This window comes from Papaver somniferum, chromosome 6 (genome assembly GCF_003573695.1).
Source record: "Papaver somniferum cultivar HN1 chromosome 6, ASM357369v1, whole genome shotgun sequence".
Taxonomy (NCBI): Eukaryota; Viridiplantae; Streptophyta; class Magnoliopsida; order Ranunculales; family Papaveraceae; genus Papaver; species Papaver somniferum.
Genome location: NC_039363.1, coordinates 70,979,711 through 71,001,123, shown reverse-complemented (window position 1 = coordinate 71,001,123; position 21,413 = coordinate 70,979,711). Strand labels below are relative to the sequence as shown.

The 21,413-nt window shown below is 33.6% G+C and overlaps 1 long non-coding RNA gene across 1 annotated transcript; it reads right to left on the bottom strand.

Moving 5' to 3' along the window:
- Window positions 1-10,499: 10,499 nt before the first annotated feature.
- Window positions 10,500-12,997, bottom strand: LOC113287940. Its single transcript, XR_003330415.1, has 2 exons — window positions 11,421-12,997; window positions 10,500-10,746 (listed from the first exon to the last, which is right to left on the bottom strand). It is a non-coding gene; the product is annotated as an uncharacterized LOC113287940 (long non-coding RNA).
- Window positions 12,998-21,413: the final 8,416 nt, after the last annotated feature.

Sequence of the window (21,413 nt, the reverse complement as noted above, 5' to 3'; positions counted from 1 at the left end):
TTTTTGTCTGCCATTGTTTTCAATTCTTTACGACAATTTATAAGATCATTTGCATCATATATTATCGTTCTGGTAATTTTGATCTCTAGAATTTCTCATATAGTATGAGCGAATATAGCACTCATAAAGTTGCATGCTCTCAATAAGTTGACGTGTCTAATATAAATCATATGACCCATTAGTAAAGATGATAAATGTTGAAAGGATAGGATCTAACCTCGATAAATGAATTTCCTTGGGACCGGAAAGAAATATTCATTTAATGAGGTTATTTATTTTTTGATAAATGAATATATTATTTAGTTACTGGTAAATGAATATATTATTCATTTATCGGTAAATGAATATTTTATTTATTTAAAGAGTATTTTAGTACATTTATAATTCTATGTTTTCTAGCCAAAAATTGATCAATTGAAGTAAGATATTCAAGAATTAACTATTATTATTTCTAACTTATGTTATAGAAATGTTACGGTTGTCGAACATCTTTTGAATTAGCGTAACGAGAATGATGCAGTTAGGAATCGCGTATGGATTAAGAAATTATTGAACCGGTAATAAATGATGAGAATCATCTTGAACCAAATTGATAGTAGCGATATTCAAAACGTTTCATTAAAATAGACATTTCAAGAAGTATAATCACCCTAAAAAATGACTTGGTACAAGCAAAATATTCTAGAAGTCGTTCATGCATTACAAAAAATTAAGAACGATGTGCATTTTGGTTAAGGTGGAAGAAGAAAACCTAAAACTTTAGATGCGTATTCTGAAAAGAAATGACTTCTTATACTGACATTGTTGATTGGATGAAGTATATTGGTTTATCATAGCATATTTTTGTGTATGAAATTTAGTGATTATTCGTTTATATTGTCGTGGGGCCTTTAAGGATTCATTTTTTTTTAATTCATTAATGAATTTAATGAGGTTATTCATTTATGAACATTCAATTATCCGGGTTAGATTGTATCTTGTATTGAAAATATGGATTAGGGTAACAGAGACACAACTTCTTATTACATATTTATAAAGAGATATTATCTAGAGTACTAGAAAAGACGTAATTATACAATATAGATTATTTTCAAAGGAAATTGACTTGACTATTCATAATACACCCCCAAAAGTTGATGTCGGAGTCAACGAAATTTGAGACAAAAAAAAAAACACAAAAAAAGGAAAGATACATCTCTCAAAAATAAATATAAAAAGGAAAATAAATTGATGCAGTACTAGCAAAGTAGATCATATCAACCTAAGTATTGAAAATTAGGGTAATATAGCCCATTAGTAAATAGATCAGCTAATCGTTTTCATTCACGATATATTCGACTTGTTAGAAACTATTCTCCATCAACTCTCTATAACATGGTAATTAATCTACTTTTACATGTTTAATTAATCTTGGTGTGAAATACATGGTTAGACAACCGGAGCAACACTAGTGAAGCAAAACTGGATGATTGATGTAAATATGCATCCCAGACAACAAATATAAATGCCATTGAATTTATGTAGAAGCAACAATTAGACATTCAGAAGAGCCCATGAGTTCAAGCAAATAAATCAAGGTTTAGTTATTATCACTAGGAATGACCTGTCTCACAGAACCTAAAACACTTGACTGAGTTATATGTATAGAGTTAACTTATTCTAGGATCTCAGATGAGTAAAATCTTGCATAAAGTTTATTATATTAGGGTGATTTCGAAAATTTAGAAATACATGAGGTTATAACTATCCCAGGGTTGTTTTATGTATATTGCAGATTTTTGGTTTTGCCCCATGTTAGTATATTGCAGAGAACATAGCTTATGTTGATTAGATTCACGTTATGTGGAGGAAAAGGATTCTTTGTCTCATAAGAATTTTTGCATTAGTTAATATAATTTCATTTGTTATTGTGGTTTTACATTATTTACATTCAGAAATTTAGATTAACAACTTTGGCTCTCTATTCTCTTAGGAAGGAAGCTGCCTACAAGTCAATATATGGAGAAATAATAAATATCTTTTGTAAGTTTGACACCTCATCACTTATTAATAAAATTTTCATATATGATTTAGGAAACTCTCTTTGGTTCACCCTTTCTATGTCTACATAATCCACTAGTTTGTTTATTGAGGACGTTGAATCACAAATGATTTACCTTTTTGTGGACAAACTTTTCAAATGAATAAGTGTGGTAATTTTACCATCTTATCTATGTACTTTCCATGTTTTCATTTTATAATCGAACTTATCAAATAATTATTACTTACTCGCAATTTCGTAGTTATTTTTTAACATTTATCTAAGATTACTTAAAGATTAAAGAGGTACGATTTGTTTTGTTTCATATATGAGTAATTTAGAGTACTCTATCTTGGAGGTCCCCTCCGTCATAAAACCCACCTACAAGGCCATTAATGAGGTCCCCATCCTTCATTCCAGAATCTCCTCTTGAAGGGATGGTTGTAAATCGGAAGTCGTCCGGTTAAAGTTTTTTGTATTCCATAAATCAGAATCGAAAACATAAAAAAATAAAAGTGAAAAACTGTACACATCTGCGCATGAAAGAAGAAGTGCCTTATCCAAATCCACTGAATAGTGGTCTGGAACCATGGTCGGAGTACTTTCAGGTGGCTAGTATATTGTTATCATGACAAATACTATCAAAAGATATAGGGCTAAATTGAGTCTGACATACCTAACAGAAGCTCGGGTGGTACATCTCAACATTGCTAAATAGCAACGCCTCCTTAAACAACTGTCTGAGTTTAACCTTGATCATATCCGCAGTTATACGACTAAAACAAGATTGCATTCAATTCAGTACAAAGAAATAAGTTCCCATTAATTATGTATTTTGTAGTTTTTGTGATAAATGTGATGATTATTAATTTAGATTATTTTTTTGAAATTTACGGATTTACTCAAAAACTATGTAATACAAAACAATATGTTAAGAATCATGAACAATGATTACCAACAATAAGATTAGGGTTATCTAAAAGGTACTCCCTCCATTTCTGGAAAAGTATTACTTTCATTTTTTCAATTTTTAGCCTATTTTTAAGCTAAAATGAAAAAAATGAAAGTAACACTTTTCCAAAAAACGGAGATAGAATCTTTTTTTATTTTAAAAACTAAATAAACCATAATCATCAACTTATTGAGATACATATAAAATTTTATCAACTTTTCAAATACTCGTATTTTCCCAATATTAAGAATATCATATGTCCACCGACATTAAATAGACGAAATAAATTTATGGTAATTACCTTGTAGATGGGTTTCAATTTTAGTAACAATTTGGCACTCTTTAAATACTCATGCACAACATTGTGAGAATGCAAATATCCTATCCCAAAATACGCATCCATAACATGTTATTATAAGCTTCTTGCCTTTATCATCACGATACCTGATTACTTTCATGAAAAATTTCGTATAAGATTAATAGCGAACAAGTTTTATAGTCAAAAAACAGAATTATACAGACAAGTTACTTATTCTTGAGTATATTGCATGTTGAATCATTCATGGAATAAAAATTCACCATAAACTCGTTAAGAATTTCCCCTGGGCTATCTTGAATTGCACCATCAAGTGCTACAAAATTTGGATGTTGAAACCTGGGGAGGATAACAACGTCTTGCCAAAAAATCGTAGTCTGTATGATGAAGTTGATAGCTAGGTACTTATATGGATAATTATTAAGTTGATAGTGATCATATGTAGTCTGTTTTAATATCTTCTAATGATATTTGTACCCTCTATAAAATAGCCGAACCCGCTAGCCAAGACTGTACGGCACATGTTCACTTCCGCTAGCCCAAAAGAAGGTTCCACAAGTTTCCATGTCTTGCTTTCCGATTTATTTTCATATGAAGTTTATCTCAGAATTAGGGTCTACTATAAACTATATAAATACTTGAGTCAAATCCTAAGAAGGGAATGAGATCTATGCTTTTTAATCTGAAAAAAAATCTATTGTAATGCTTATATTAATAAAACATCTCTCCCCAAGAGGATTCGTCAGTGGATGTAGGCATAACTCGCCGAACCACGTTAAATTTTTGTCTCCTTTATCTTTAATTCGTTCTCTAGTATTATTTTATATCATCAAACCATCACGTTTTGTGCCAAAATTTATATTTAGTTACACACAAATACCTCGGCTCAAAATTTTAGGTCTAGATTCTATTATTTTTAGGCATAAGTGGTCGAATTTGGAAATTTGAGTTACTTTAGAACTCTGAATACCAGCGAAAAACAGATGAAATATGTACTTCTACCTCGACTTTATTATGAAAAATGGTTGGGACTCAATAGTTGAATGATTAGGAAAGTTCTTGTCGAACTAAAGTTTACGATGAAGATTTACAGGGAATGAGGTATAAAAGAGGGACATAACAAAACCAAAAAAAGTATCTCTCAATTACCAGTTTGATGCTTGAGAGTTCTACAAAAGTTTATAACTCCCGAATTACCAGTTTGCAGCAGTTTCCTACCACTAGCTGCAAAACTACGAGCAATAAAGAGTTTCTCTTGCCAATGAAAGGAAGGTTTATGATGAAGGCACATCGAATGGTCGGTGAAGGAAGAAAAAAAAGCAACAATAAAAGTGCAAGTAAGAAAGAAAAGCACCAACATAAGTTGTAAGTAATAAAGAGAAGCAACAACGTGGAAAGTTATAAGAAAGAAATAACATTAAGATTAGGCGTGCATAAGAAGGGGCACAATAGGTTGGTGAACTGAAGGGTCGTGGCGAGCATCATGACGTAAGGTTGTGTTGGTAGAGAATAAGAAAACAAGAAGGTTTAAAAAGATTAACATGGAAACCATGTAAATTCATTAATGCTAGCAGGATCTTGCGGTAGAAATTATGAGGATTCAGTTCCACGTTACCTTGATTTCAAAAACCAAAGATTGAGTAAAAATATTCAGTATATAATATAAAGGTCGAGAAAGGACGATTAGTTGGATACAAACTACGAACGAAGTAGAATTGTGGTAGTTCAATGAGTGAAGTAGGAATTAGTGAAAAATAAAAGGACTTGGTTTCTTAAACTGCTAATGAGTGGATAGGATGCTAATTGTGGATCTAGCTTGTTATGGGATATTATCATGATACTTAAGTATCATTGGGAATGATGGGGGTACAAGATTGCAGTCTGTCCAAGGTGTATAAAAGTATTTTACTAACGAAATCGTGGCCGGATACATCCATTGAGCATGTTGAAGACAAATTCACTTGTCGATTGAAAATATTTTTGAGGAGTTCTTAACGAGTCTCGGTCAATTTAATCCTATTCAAATAATTAAATTGGAATTCTGCCAAGTATGAAACTTTTTATTTGTCTTTCAAGATACGAATTCTACAACAACAAGTCTCGTACCAATTAATATAAACTTATCTACTAAAATTGAATACACACTACTTGTGATATTCCTATTGTAAAGATAAACAATATAATTCGGAAAAGGAAAAGGAAAACACACAAGATGTGCCAGAAGTTTTGTTAAGAGGAAACTGTAACTGCAGAAAAACCCCGAAACCTCGTCCAAATTTGAATACCGAACTGTATTAATCTGCTACAAACACTGGCCTACTATTATATATTGGACTGGAATATAGTTGAGGCCAAATTCACCCTCCAAGTAATTCATCTTTAACCGTGCTCCAAACATCTCTTGAACCTCTCAAAGCTCTATGAGATTGATTCCCTTAGCTGACGTTCTTTACATCCTAAAATTTGCTTCAGCCTAAGTGAAAACTTTTGATACCAATCTGTTAGACCATTGCTCGGTTGAACCCACAAGTTTTGCTATCTCAAGATTGTTGTCAATGTTAGGTCATCAAATTTATATCTTGATTTCTAGTCTACTAAGTCAAGTCTCGGAAAAGGTTAGAATTTGTAGTTGAGTATCAAACATCACCCTTGAAGACTGAAGATCGACGAATACATTTGGATAACTTCTGTATCACGTATGTAAAGATTGAACCTTTATGTTTTACTCACTATCTTAATATTCTATCCGTTGAGACTATGTCGTATGACTTCTAGTATATTCACAAAGAAGAATTTAGAGTCAAGCTTGTCCTGTGAAAAATCTAGAAATATAATTCTAAGCAAAGATGTTTAAAGGTCCTTAAAAATATTAGTTTTATGAATTAATTTGTGGATCAATTGAAAACTTCTCATGCAAATACAAGCCCTACGGTTTGAGAAGTGTTGTACCAACTGTCCCAGTTAATATTTTAGTATATGCTCAAAGACTTATTTTCATAATACGTTTATCATTACTAGAATTCTCTTAAATACTTCTAATACTTGATCACTTAAACACTTTTGTGTGTGCATCATGATTAAACTCTTAAGTGTTTGAATGGATATTAAATTGATTTTATTTCTTTGGCTAACTTGCCAAACCGAACGATCACTATACACGGTTCCGTAACCACACCTAAATGTATATTCTTGTATTGTATTTTTCAATAGTAGAGTTTGCTTGATTCTAAAGTTATCTTAGATCGAATTCTAAGCAACCCCTAGTCTTGGAAAAACTATAGATAGAATATCTCTGTTAAATGGGAAATTCAATCCCTGACACTTTGTGTTCTAGTTGATTCTAGAGTCATCCTCTATTGACCTAGGTTTCCCATGAGAAACATAATTAAGTGTATGAATAAAAGACTTCGCTCTGGTGATTCGTAAATCCAGGTCCAATTATCTTTACCTTGATAGTTCGTGTATCCGGATCTTGTTTTTATGTTATTGAGGTTCTCATAATGTCTTTCAGGAAAGATAGATAGAATTATTAAAGTTCTCTTCGTCTCAGACTTTATGATTCCTCAAGATAGATATATGAAAACTGATTTTAGTTGATCTTTTTGAAGACTGTTCTTGAGAGGTGGTTAAGAATCTAGACTGCTCTTCGGGAGTCGTAAGATCCGTATTTGTGAGGTTTTCTAGCTTTTTCTATTGCAAACAGATTTCCAAACCTTGATCTTTGATCTAAACATAAATCAAATAGGCTTATATGTTAGAGGCAGATTGGTATCAGAAGTCTTCACTTCGGATGAAGCAACTCTTAGGCTCTAAAGGTAGCCAGCTAAGGGAATCAAGTGCGTAGAGCCTTGCTAGGTTCAAGAGACGTGAGGAGCGCTACTGTAACTGAACCGCTTGGAGGGCGGGTTCAGTCTCAACCATATTCCATTTCGAAATTTGATAGTAGGATAATGTCTATAAAGGATTAATACAGTATGCTATTCAAATCTGGACGAGGTCCCGATTTTTTTCTGCTATTGCGGTTTCCTCCTTACCAAATTTTTTGGGTTTCTTGTGTTTTTCCTTTTCCACATTATATTGTTTATCTTTATAATTTGATTTGCACATGTTTGTATGTATTCAATCTAAGTAGATGCGTTTGCTGAATTGTAATCAATTACGAGACTTGGTTCTTGTAGAATTCTTTTCTTGAAAGAAAGATAACAAGTTTAATCACTTGGCAGAATTCCGATTGGATTATTTGGATACGACAAGATTGATCTTGGATATTGACTTTTGGGATCGTCCAAGTACACTGCTTAACAATCAGGTTTTCGGACCTTATGTCTGTACGCATACTGATTGAGTATAGGTTAAGATATAAATTCTATAATCATATTTTCAAGGATCATTTAGTTGGTCTACTTGCTATTGTATTAAGTTTTATATATATACAGGTTGCCGAACAAAAAAGTTGGGTGTATTTGGTATCCCCTGTGTTTCCAATTGGAATCAGAGCAGGAAAACACTGTTAGACCTAATAAATCTTTGTTTGAAGCAATCTATATTATGTACCGTTTAGCTATTGAAAAAACTATTTTTTATGGACTCTATTTATGAGATAGGATCTCCCTCCGTCTCTAAATTAGTGAACCTTATGTTTCCATAAAGCAGTCTGTCACTGAGAACTGTTATCCCTACTATCTTATTAATGAATCTGACTCAGAATTAGAAAAGGAAGCAGCCAAGGAAAGTGTTGAGATTCTTAGTCGTCTGGGAATTCAGGCTTCCGAGGTTAATAGGCGGGAAAACAAAGTTAAAAATCTTATTGCAAAGGTTTATAAAAATAATTCACAAATCATGATTCTTCTTGAAGAAAAGACTGAAGTAAATATTTAAACTATTTCACTTGAGGCTCAACTTGAGAAAAACTCCTTGGAACTTTAACATCTTCTAAAGACTCCTCCAACTCCATGTAGTACATGTGAATCTGAGAAATTATCCGTATCTATGGCTACTTTAAAAATAAAAGAGTTAGAGGATATAATTTAAAATGACACTCACAACAGCTCAAGTAAATCTCTTTTAGAAGGCCATTCTCAAAGTCTTAACACTTTGACAAAGTATGGCCAGTTATGTTTCTCTGACCAAAACACATTGTATCTCTTAGAAAGAATTTTTTTGTGCCAAGTCTATATAAACTGACTCTGTCAGGGTTCAGAAACTTTGCTACTTCTGCAATACGGAATGACATGTTCAAAGGAAGTGTAAGCTTAGACTGAGAAACAATCAGATTGAGTCTATTCAAGATACCTTGAATCTCATCTTACAAGAAGTTACTGACATTCAAAAGACAAAACCTCTGGGTTTAAAAATGAAGGATACTGGTTCTCGAACCAAGGAAACTTTCAGGAATGCTAGTACATCTTACTCATCAAACAAAACTAAGAGCAAAAGATTTGGTACAATCTCTAAGAAATTTTTTAAGCAATCTTCACATACTTGGGTTCCAATAAGAACTCAATTTCTTGGGAAATCTAAGAATTTACTAGTTAAAGATATGGCTCAACTTGCAAACATAGACTTGATGATTGCAGGTTACAATGATTTCGTAGACAAGTTATCTTGTATCTTTAAAAGGAAGAAGAACTGAGGTAAAGTTTTGAACTACATCTCTCTTCATGAAGATAGTGAGTTTTATGATAACTTCTCGAAACCATATGGGAAAAACAGTAGTTCAGTTCTTTCGAAACGTGAAAAAATCTCAAATGGTGAGTATGAAAATACTCATCTTGATGCTCTTTAAGCAAAGAGACTGTAATCCTCATCATCTATAAAAATCCTATAAGGTGAGGATTTAAGTATACAAGTGTTCTGTTTGTTTTAAATAGTTCTGCTGTGTGACATAGTTCTTTTTGTCTTTTCTGGGAGAAAGTACTACATATTACTGTATTTTTAAAGACATTACTTTTTTTTGTTGAGTTTTGCTCCGGGAATTCTGAATTATCTGTTGAATTAGTTCACAAATTGGTTATGCATGCATTAGAAATACTCTTAGATGTAGACAAAAAGACATTATGCCCCTAAAAGTAATTTTATATATTTTCAAAACCCTTAGAGTAAAGGAAGTTCGGCTCATGAACTCTTTCCTTGTTTAACTCAAATTTCAAAATATAGATGTCACGAATCGACCATATTCTTGGAGAAATCTTAGGTGTTCATCAATATAAATACCTTAGACTTGAGATTAGTTGCCTCGTTCAAAGTCTTATCTGCATTCATGTTTGTCTCTCATGTCAAGTTATACCAACAACATGGACAGAGTTCTTGATAATAATTGTAGTGGTATTTGGTTGAAATGGAAAAAGAAAAGAACGCTGGTTGAATATGAAGTTAATGGCTCTAAGGATCATCCTAATGTCAATTGATATTTTTCATATGATCATCAGGATGTTGAACATGAAAAAATGATTTCTGCTTGTTGTTTATGATTTTCTGAAACAATTTAAAGAATCAAAGATTAAGCTTGTTGAAGCATTGAAAAGTCAAGATATGCTAATATCTGAGTTGGAAAAGGTTACATCTGACCTTGTTTTCATGAGATGGCATGTCAATTGTAGCGCCCCCGAAGCTAGCAGCTGACTAATCCAAGAGATTAACTAGATAAAGAGACACTAAGAATCTAAATCATTTACTTAAATAATCAATTAAGAAATATGCTACAAAACTTAACCCAAAACTAGCCCCGCTCAGAAATATATATACAAGAAACTTCTCACAAATGATACATATACAATAATCATTTGGTTTACAAATATAATATGCAACATAATAAACATAGTAGAAGTCAACCAACTAACAGACTCAACTCCTCGAAGCTTCCGCTACGCAACTCTGATCTGTCTTTGAAACTGAAAGTGGGAATGAGTGAGCACATCACCCCTAAAAGGGGTGCCCAGCAGGAATAACATCTAACTTTCAAGTAATCATGACAAGATTTGGAAAACAATAATGTTTTCCCAAACATTAAAAAGTGACCAAGTCACTGAAGTAAATAAACATGTATATCGACAAACTCCTTCTTCAAACAATGTATAATATGGTGTCAACCAGTTACACACCTAATAGCTATTGATATCACCCCTGTTGACCAATAGTAAGCATAAAAGCAGAATTCATGTAGATATATATGTGAAGGAGCGTATCCTATATACCACACGTGGAAATTCTCATTTCCCATAACAATTCATATTGACAACAAAACATTACAAGTCCTTTCCAAACCACGGAGATTAACATAATCAACATGGAATGCATAACTAGATAATGTATGAATTTGATAAACATAAATCTTTATAAAAAAAACATCAATGGTTACAAGAGAGTCAAATGTATTCCCGCCTCTTTTGATGACAAGCCACGCCTACCTCGAGATCCACTGGTTCGTCCTTTGAATCGATCGTTGTTAATATAGTTTAACTGTTAAACACACAAGAACTCTAAGAATCTAGACAAGAGGCTCACACAAGGCTCATAACAAAATCCCATATAATTCTCTAGTTATAAGCTAAGTGAACTATCTAATGGTTCTAAGACCACTTATGACTTTACACCTTTTTATTATCTATCTTTAACATTTCGAATGTTTACTAATTCATATGGTTTGGTTCTATAGTCCAATTGCTAAGTCTTATGAGTATCTACAACTTTGTAGAAGAAGCTAAAGCTGAATTCAGACCATAAGGGGTCCAAACATCAAACTCTGAAAACTAGTCATAAGTTCAAGACCGTTAAACTAATGTCCAGTCCATCTGAATTAACTAACGGTCAAACTGACGGTCAAAGGTCAACTAACAGTCAACATGTTAACGATCTGGTCACATGAGTCAACTCAGTGAGTTGAGTCTGGTTCAGACTGAGTTAACTCAGTCAAATGATCTAAGTCAGACAATGATACAACTGAGTCAGACTGAATAAGTTCAGTCAGACATGCATAAGGTTCAGGCCTGAGCCACAAGCACAAGCCAAAGATTCTACCACACCTGCAACTCTTATCCTAGTTCAATTTCACCAACCTTATTCTAACATTTATCATTATACAAATAAATTTACTAAAACAGAATTCTACAATTCACAACTGAAACTAAGTTTACCTGCAAAAGCAGTAACAAGCTTTCACAGCAAATACAATCCACCACTCTGAATTCACCAAACTTCAGTTGAATGACTCAATTACAAACTCTCACAGCCTTACTCAAGCTCAGTTCATATCATCACCTGCTACTCTATAATCACCAACAACAGTACCACTGAACAATTGTAACTCAACCAGCAATGTCTCATCAGTTCAACTAGATTCGGCCTCTCCCAGAACCAAGACTACTAAGTCAGTCAAAATTACAGCTTCATAGATACCATAACCAACTTAACATCATCACAACATTACCACCGAGTTCAGTTTTAGCATCATCAACTCAATACACACATATCCAACACATTTCTCATCTGCACCCATTACAGTTCACCTCCGGACCAAATCACAATACCCTACATCTTCAGTTACACAGAAAACATCATCTCAAACCACCAACACAATTGAACTGCCACTGCAACCACAATGACCCTTACATCTGTGAATCTCAACACTAACAGCTCCACTTAAGTGTAATGACTCCAGCATCACATATATGTTCTTCATTTGAAACACTAAATCTTCTTCCCTGCCAAATACATTATCTCCAGCCAACACTATCTGCAATTTCAGTTCCATTATCTAATTCCACTTGGTTCAATCCTACATTGTATCTCAATCACATTACTAGCTACACAAACACAGTCAAAGCAACACCACGAAACATTCTCAAAGCCTCAGGTCCATTCAACACACATACATCCATCTCAACTCTTAGTTCAATTAACAAACCCATAAACTCAAAACAGAACATAATAACTGTACTAAGTTATTGAGAAATCAATTACCTCATAATAGGTTCACTGAACCAGCACCAATAGTAACTTAATCACCTTCTTGATACGAGAATCGAACCCTAGTTCTTCAACAAATCCAAACATGAGCTTCAATCGATCTCAACTTCAAAACCTCGACTTCTTCAATTCCTAATTACTCTTCATCCGAACCCTAATCCACTCAAACTATTAAAACCCATCTCAAATATCCTTATCAAAACATTAATTTCATCTTCTCATTATCAATCTACAGCTCAATTCTTCCATGCATGAAACCCAACTCAAACCCTAGCTTCTTGATTTAATCCTCAAACAACATTACAGCTTCAAACAATCGTCAATTAAGAACAAACCCATCTTCTAACTTCTTGATTTCATCAACATCAATTTGTTTCATGAAACCTAATCTTCGATTTCATATCAGAAACCCCAGCTCTGCAATTTCTTCTCAAAACTATTCCATAACATGAATTAAACAATGACCCAGTTACTCTTCATCCAACAACAACACAAATTCATTATCATCAGCTATATACAAATCTAACTTCAAATCCAGAAACCCTAACTCACTGATTTCTCGAATCAACTTCCTCTTAAGTTTAATCACAACAACACAACCACCATCAGTTTATTCTTGATCAGACTCTTCTAACCTCGATCTCATAATATCTCTCTCGTCTCTCAAATCACCAGCAGGAACGAGCACATGGAGAAGAAGATGAAGAAAGAAGAAAGAAAAAGAAAGAGAAAGAAAATAGAGAAATGAATTCTTCTCGGCTCGTTTTGGAGATAAGGCCGATCAAAAATGTTAAAAGGCACCCGATAAACTGATAAGCGAAGCCAGGCGGTTCAAACTGCGTAAAGACTATTTTTCCCTTCATTAAAATCTAAAGATATCTTCTTCATCCGGTATCCGATTGGCACGTTTGAGTAGTCCATTATGCGTCACTTTTCAAGACCTATCTGATGATACTAGTTTCATATCTAGATCGTTGTTAGATTAATTTCTATTAATTAATGTTCATGTTAAACTAATCGAGTTATTATTCGTTAATTTGTCACTTGACCGGTCTAACAGCGTTGACGAGCTTGAGGGTCCTTACATCAATGATCTGCTCAATGAAGAGCTTTCCTGAAGGGTTCTTGGATGTTGTTGATGATAAAATCAAAGATCTCAAAATCGATGAGGACACTGGTGTTAGAGCATAGCTCGGTCGAACCCACCAAGTGTTGGTATGTCAAGTTTGGTTGTTACTATCAAAACACATCTAGAGACGCTTGATTAAATTCCAGAGTCAAATTCGTTTAGGTTAGATTAGAAAGTCTAGGAATGTTGAGACATACAAGTATTACTCTGAAGACCTGATGAATAAGAATAAGTAACGACTATAACGATGACATCATCCTGCCACTTGAGGTTAGTAATATTGACTTGATTTTGTTTCCATCCCTAACGTGTCTTTTAAGTCGTGTTATATTAAAAACATATCATGCAAAGTTGTATATATTGTATATAATACTCTAGTGGAACTTCGTAAATACGACATTGACATAATCTATTATATATAATTATTTGATTATCTATGCATTATATAGGTGTGATTTCATCCTAGAAAACCATGTATCTTTACATTAGTTTAAGGAAGTAGATGTATGAACTTGTTTTTATAAACGAAAGGGAAATCATGATTGGTCTTGTTATTCATTGAATATCTTTTGGATTGGTAGAATCTATCTTAACTTTGTTGAGACTTGAGGTATAACCGGTCATAGCCTACATAATATACCTAGTTGTAATCGGTAATGATCTACATTGGAAATCAAGGTGTAACCGATCACAAGCTATATTGGAATGCAAGTTGTAACCGGTCACAAGTTACTTTAGGAACCGAGGTATAACTGGTCACAATATGAATTTGGAAATTAGTTGTAATCGGTCACAAGCTACCTTTGGGAAGAAAGGTGTAACCGGTCACAAGATACTTCGGGAAGCAAGGTGTAACCCGTCGCAAGTTACTTCATGAAGTAAGGTGTAACCGATTACAACCGATATTGGGAATCATGTTATAGACGGTCACAACATATTTTGGAGTAATGGTTTAATTGGTTCCATGTACAAAATAAATATCCATGGTTCACATATTTCTTCATGGTATGTGTGAATTATGGTTTTAGGTTTGTCAAGATGAGAAGCTTCCAGATGTCGACATATTTGAACATGAACATAAATCTTATAATTTATTGTTCAAAGATATTCTTTGATGCTTAAGGTGATCCCTGGTCCGAAATATTGAAAATTATTTAATTATTATTTTCATCATGTATGTTTTAATTACCAGCAATTAAAGCATATCCTCTGAAAAATATTATTAGTTAATGTGCTAGACTAATAGTAGAAATTTTCTGTGAGAGCTTTCGGAAATATTGGTTAACATTAATTAGAAATAGGAAACCTGAATTTAGGTACTTTAATGCATATTTTGAGAATATTTTTGGTTTTGGAATTTCCTTGTTGTTCAAACAATCTTGGTCTATAAATACTTGAGTTTGCATTTCTTGCAAACTATTCTAAGAGCCAGGAAAACTTCATTTTTTGTTGTTTCTGGTGGAGCTGTTTATCCGGATAGGAAAGTACCCTAATTAGGCAAAATCTCTTACAACCGCTCGTTTAAAGACTTCCGTGGGATCCTGAAGCTCTACGAGTATCGTTGGTGGTAAACAAGATAACTGCATTGTTATTAGTTTTCGATTATTGATTTGATTGACTAACAGTCGTTGAAACTTTGATTTCACCTAGTTTGTTTATTCTTGAGAACCTTCTCTTCTGATATAAGGCTCACTCAAACTAGATCAAAGTATTGACAAGATCTTTATAACCATCTTCAGATCTAAAGACATCTTGTGATAATCAATTGTTAACAGACTCCGTTTTGTGCGTGATTGATCACAAGAGGATTCAAGTGGTGTTGTGCAAGTTATTGAAGGCAATATAAGATTTGAAGACGAAGAAGATTTCTTATTAGTTTTCGTATCTTGTAGTTTTAATGCACAAACCTTGATCAGATGTGATCCAACTAGAATCAGTTTATATTTGACTGATTTAATTTATTAGTTGGGTGAGATCTACAATTATCGTTTGGTGGTATTATTCAATATCCAAATCTGATAATTGTAAATCTGAATTTAAGTTACTGATTCAGATTGATCTAACCAGACAAAGGAGTTTATTAGATTAAACAAAAGAGCCATTGTCAACAACTCACTTATCTTTTAGCAAGATTGGTTAGAGTAGTTACCAAACATATTCTTCCTTTGCTGTTTGGAATATGATCCAAAGGACTTGCTATCCACGTGCGTGACTCTAGAAGTCGAAGGCGCAGGGATACTGACGAAACTAAGTATCTAAGGGTAGTCTGGTTGGTCTCAACTATACGAAGTTGGTATTAGATTTTGTATAACGGCTTAATTCTGAGAGTATTCAAAACTGGACTAGGTCCCGGGGTTTTTCTGCAATTGCAGTTTTCTCGTTAACAAAATCTTGTTGTGCCATTTACTTTATTATTCCGCAATTATATTTGATTTATATAATTTAAAGTAAATTGCACTTATATGTTAATTCCGTAACACTTGATATTGATCCTATAGAGTTTTGGTTTAATACCGTACGTATTATCAAGTGCACACTTTGTTGTCGTATCGTCTCGATCTTGTATCCATAGTCAATCACATAAGTGATCTTGTTGTTGTATTGTTTCGATCTTGTATCCATAAACGATCACATGAAATGTAAACCGAATATGTTGTATTGTCTCAACTCTGTCCATAGCCGATCACATTCGGTAAATGACTTATATGTGGATAATTAAAAGATTGTGGTGTATTTGGGTACCGACGTCTTTTCAACTGGTATTTAGTTAGATTTTTTTCTTCTTTTCTTTCACTAGTTAACTCCTTGTAGGAATTTTGTTCTTATTATTTAAGGAGGAACACTAGTTTTTGGAGTAGTTTTTATGTGTTACATTAGATATTCCAAATATTATCATCTTGCATGTTTAAAGTTTATTAATTAAATTTTATTTTGGAAGATGAATTGCAATACCTAATCTTCATGGATTATATATTTGTATTGATTATTTTAGGAGGTATGTTTTTTTTTATCATTCTTTGGTGATTAGAACATATATCTCATATTTTCTCATAGGTTAAGCTCTTTGCAAAAGAGAAGTAAACTCTTTTGATAATTGCAGTTTTGTTCTCTTCATGATTACACTTTTGTGAATAAAATGCTACAGGATTCCGTAGGATATTCTCTAGGGATGTACTTACTTTCTTGATTGCGTCACCGCCAGTGAATAAATGTTGAGCTTTAATGTCTACGTTCGTACATGGCTAGAGAAGTTATAATTCTTATGTTGACTCATATTGTAGTAATTGTTCTCTTGTTCGTAACTGGCATATGAAATATTTATTATTGATGATTTTTCTCAAGAAAGTCTTGTATCTTAGTGCCTTTAATATTAAGATCGTTATTTTTAACTTCTTTGTTCGTAACTAACGAATAAATTTAAAGTGCAAGAAAATCCTTCTCTTGTGACTAGAGTAAAGTCTCTCATGTTGTTCTTCTGGGAATGACATTTAATATGGGAGAGTTCTTTTGAAATTATGCGTAATGGTAATATCTTTTCGGGGAGTGTGGATGTGGAATTATAGGAGATGCTTGTGCCTTATGTTTCCTTGACGCAAACCGAGATTTCTTGGTTGAAATCGTCTAAACTAAAGGTTGGTATGTGTTCTCTAGTCTTGAAACTCTTTTGATTAATTCATGATTATCCCGATTTTTCACCTTTGTGAATTCTGTTGACCAAAAGAAAGAGAATTATTAAGTAGTATCTTACCACATTACGTATGGGTTTACAGAGCATCATGTAAGGGGGAGTGAGTTATTATCTATAGGTTTTACCTATTTTTCAAAAGTAGTATGTATTGACTAAGGGGGATAACATATCACCGAAATATTGCTTCAAAATTGAGGTGCAATTGGATTTTAAGAAAGGTAACAATGATATGTTTTTGTATAACAACTAATGAGTAGGGTGATTACCTCATTCTATCAAAGCTCATTTTGAGTATTCTCAAAAGTTGTTATCACTACGGATCTTCAACAACAAAGTGCTGTACAGACACAAGCAGAACATTAGAGGAACTTCAAGTATGAAGAATTCAAGACGTGTGTTGAAGAACCAAGTAAATCAAGCATAGTGGATTATGAGCTGAAAAGTTTATTTATGTTTGTATCCATACGTATTGAATAGTTTTGTCACTAAAATTGACAAAAGGAGATATTGTTAGAGCATTGTTCGGCTGAACCCACAAGTTTTGTTATCTCAAGCTTGTTATCAATGTTAGATGATCAAAACTATTTCTTCATTTTTACTAATTCAACTATTGTACAGGTTAGAATTTGTAGTTGACTATCATACATCACCCTTGAAATATGAAGCTCGATTAAGACATTTGGAGAACTTCTGTATCAGGTATGTGAAAACCGAACCATTCTAATTTACTCACTATCCTACCATTCTATCTGCTGAGACTATATTGTATGTGAAAAGGTGAGGGTACCCAAATATACCTCAAGCTAAAAAAATTCCTCCCTATAAGTCCTTTCTCCGAAAGTGATTGTCTATGGACTGATTCGAGACATTACAACTAATCGGTTCACACTTCGTGTGATCGTCTATGGATACGAGATCGAGACAATACAACAATGAAGTATGTTACTTGATAAAAAGGTTCGGACTTAACCAAACACAATAGGATTCACTTATCAAGTAAATAGGAATTAACGTTTGTGTAATTTACTTTAATTATAATGCGGAAATATAAAGTAAATGACACAGTAAGATTTTGTTAATGAGGAAACCGCAAATGCAGAAAAACCCTGGGACCTTGTCCAGAATTGAATACTCTCAGGATTAAGCCGCTACACAAAATTACACCTAACTTCGTATAGTTGAGTCCAAGCAACCAAACCTATAGTTCACCTAGTTCCGTATGTATTCCTACGCCTCCAGCTTATAAATAAGTCACGTACTTAGAATAATTCCTTTGGTTCGTATTCCAAACAGTAAAGGAACAACAAATCTTTTTGGTATCAACTCTCTTCAACCAAGTGATATGAGTTGGACAAAGGCTCTTCTGTTTATCTTAACATAAACTCCTTCGTCAGGTCCTTAGATCTATCTTATGTTCAATTACCGAAGTAATCGTTTAAGATTAATCCAACAACACTATTAATCCAAAGAATTGTGTTGATGCCGATCTACTCAATTAATCAATCCAATCTATCACAAGGATAAACCAATTATTAATTGGATCCTCTTTTACCAAAACAAGTATTGTGCACACCAAAGATTATGAACCCACAAATCATAAATCTTCAATATCTTCTTCGTCTTCAAATCTTCCTAGATCTTCAATAATAACCTGCACACAATCACTTGAATCTCTTGTGATCAATCACGCACAGAACGGAGTGCGTTAACAATGGATTATCACAAGATGGTCTTTAGAACTAACAACAGTCTAAAGATCCCTGTCGAAACTCTGAACTAGTTTGACTGAATCTTATATCATAAGAGAAGATTCTGAAGCATAAACAAACTAGGTGCAATCAAAGTTCAACCATCGTTAGTCAATAAAATCAATGAAAACAAAAGATAACCCGCAATTATCTATTTTCCCACCAACGTTACACGCTAGAGCTTCTCAATCCCAAGGAAGATTTTAAACTGAGCGGCCGTAAGAGATTTCGCCTAATTAGGTTACTCTCCTCTCTGAATAGGCGGTTACACCAGTAACAACACAACAAAGAGGAAGCTTGTTGTTACAAAGGATTATTTTGCTAGAAAAGCAAATTTCAAGTATTTATAGACAAGGAAGTTTGGACACCAAGGAATTTCCAAAACCGAAAATATTTTCAAGATATTCATTAAAGCACAAATTCGGTTTTCATAATTCCTGGAAATGCTCTGTCCAAAAATAATGATCGAAGTCTCTCGGAAAATATCTAATTAGTAGATGCACATTACTAATTCTTATTTCCCTACAAAATGAAATTAATAACCTTAGTCAAAATATTCTTAACTTATTTATGTTTCGATCCTGGGATTCTCTTCCCTTATCTATTAAGGAATAACTTTGAACAATTAAAGAAATAAACATTCACAACACGTGTTCAAAGTATGTCGACATCCTTACTTTGTAAGTTCTCTTTCACACTTAAAACCTTGAAACCGATTTGCCACACTTCCAAACAAGTTTAAAATTGGTTCATCTTACTTTCAAGAACTATACGATTGATCAACTAACATTCAATCACAATCATGGCTTTAACGGTTCTACCAAAACAAGTTTCGGTTCTACCTTCCATGTGAGTATTGTGCATAGTCACACTAGCTTTCCGAAAATTCGGTTGACTAGGTACTAGGATCGGTTCCCCACATATATATATGGTATCTAACTTATATGTGTTGCACATGTCTATAAGATAGGTTCCCCTTTGCCTAAAAACGTGTTGCACATGTTCATAGGATCGGTTCCCCATTCTGCTATAAACCTTGCTGCACCTCATACAAGGATCGGTTCCCCTTTGTGTACTGCACCTCTTACTAGGATCTGTTCCCCTTTCCCAAATTTGGTCAGACATAAAATCACAAACCCGATCATACCATCTCAGGTGATTACTTAAGATCAGTTTCACTAATAAAAGTCATACCAATACATAAGTCAGGCCTTTGTGAATAGTTCTAACAAGAACACAAACAAGTCGTGAACGGTTATACTCAATTACGCATATTTGTTGTTCATAAGATATGCAATGAATAACAAAACCAATAACTCCTGGCGATTTCCTTTTCGATTCACAAACAAGTTTATGAACTTACTTCCTTAGAACACATGTAAAACATTGTTCCTTAGGATGAAATCCTCACCTTATACCCATACATAATCACAATAGCATTCAAACAATTATGGCGATGTCTTATCTACAAAGTTTAATGGTTAAGCAATAAACCTCATATTCTATTCCTTAATACTATGTCTATCTAGAGTTCAAATATGCTTCGCAATTTTTTTTCAATATGCACGCCTTGAAAGATATGTTAGGGAATGAAACAATTCAAGTCAAATATCACTAACCTCAAGTGGAAGGATGATTGTTGTCGTTGTAGCTCATTGCTTCTTCACATCTTGAATTCTTCGCAATACTTGTAATGTATATTCCTCTATTGTATTTTCCAAGAATAGAGTTTTCTTTAATCTCAAGTTATCTTAGCTTGAATTCTAAGCAACCCTGGTCTTGGAAAAAATATAAATGGAGTATCTCTGTCAACTGAGAAATTCAATCCTTGACACTTTGTGTCCTAGTTGATTCTATAGTCGTCCTCTACTGACCTAGGTTTACTTTGAGAAACATAATTAGGTTTAGGACTAAAAGACTTTGCATTGGGGATTTGTGATGCCAGGTCCGACTATCTTTACCTTGATAGTTTGTGTATCCTGATCTTGCTTTTCTTTTATCGAGGTTCTAGTAATCTCTTTCATGCAAGCTAAATATAAATTGCAAAGTTCTCTTCATCTCAGACTGTGTGATTCCTTAAGATAGATATCTGAAGACGGATCTTAATTAATCTTTTGAAGATTTTTCTTAAGAGGTGGTTAAGAATCTAGGCTACTCTTCGGGAGTCGTAGGATATGCTAGCTTCCACACCTTGATCATTCATCCAAACAAAAATCAAATAGGCTTATTTGTTAAAGGTAGATTGGTATCAAAAGTCTTCACTTCGGCTGAAAAAACTCTTAGGATGTAAAGGACGTCAGCTAAAGGAACCAAGTGCGTAGAGCTTGCGAGGTTCAAGAGATGTGAGGAGCAGGATTTTAACTGAATCGCTTGGAAGGTAGGTTCGGCCTCAACTACATTCCAGTCTGATAGTAAGCTAGTGTCTGTAGAGGCTTAATACAATATGGTGTTTAATCTGGACGAGTTCCCGGGGTTTTTCTGCTATTGTGGTTTCCTTGTTAACAAAATTTATGGTGTCTTGTGTTTTTCCTTTTCTGCATTATATTGTTTATATTTTTAATTGGATTTTGCACAGGTTTTTACGTATTCAATCTAA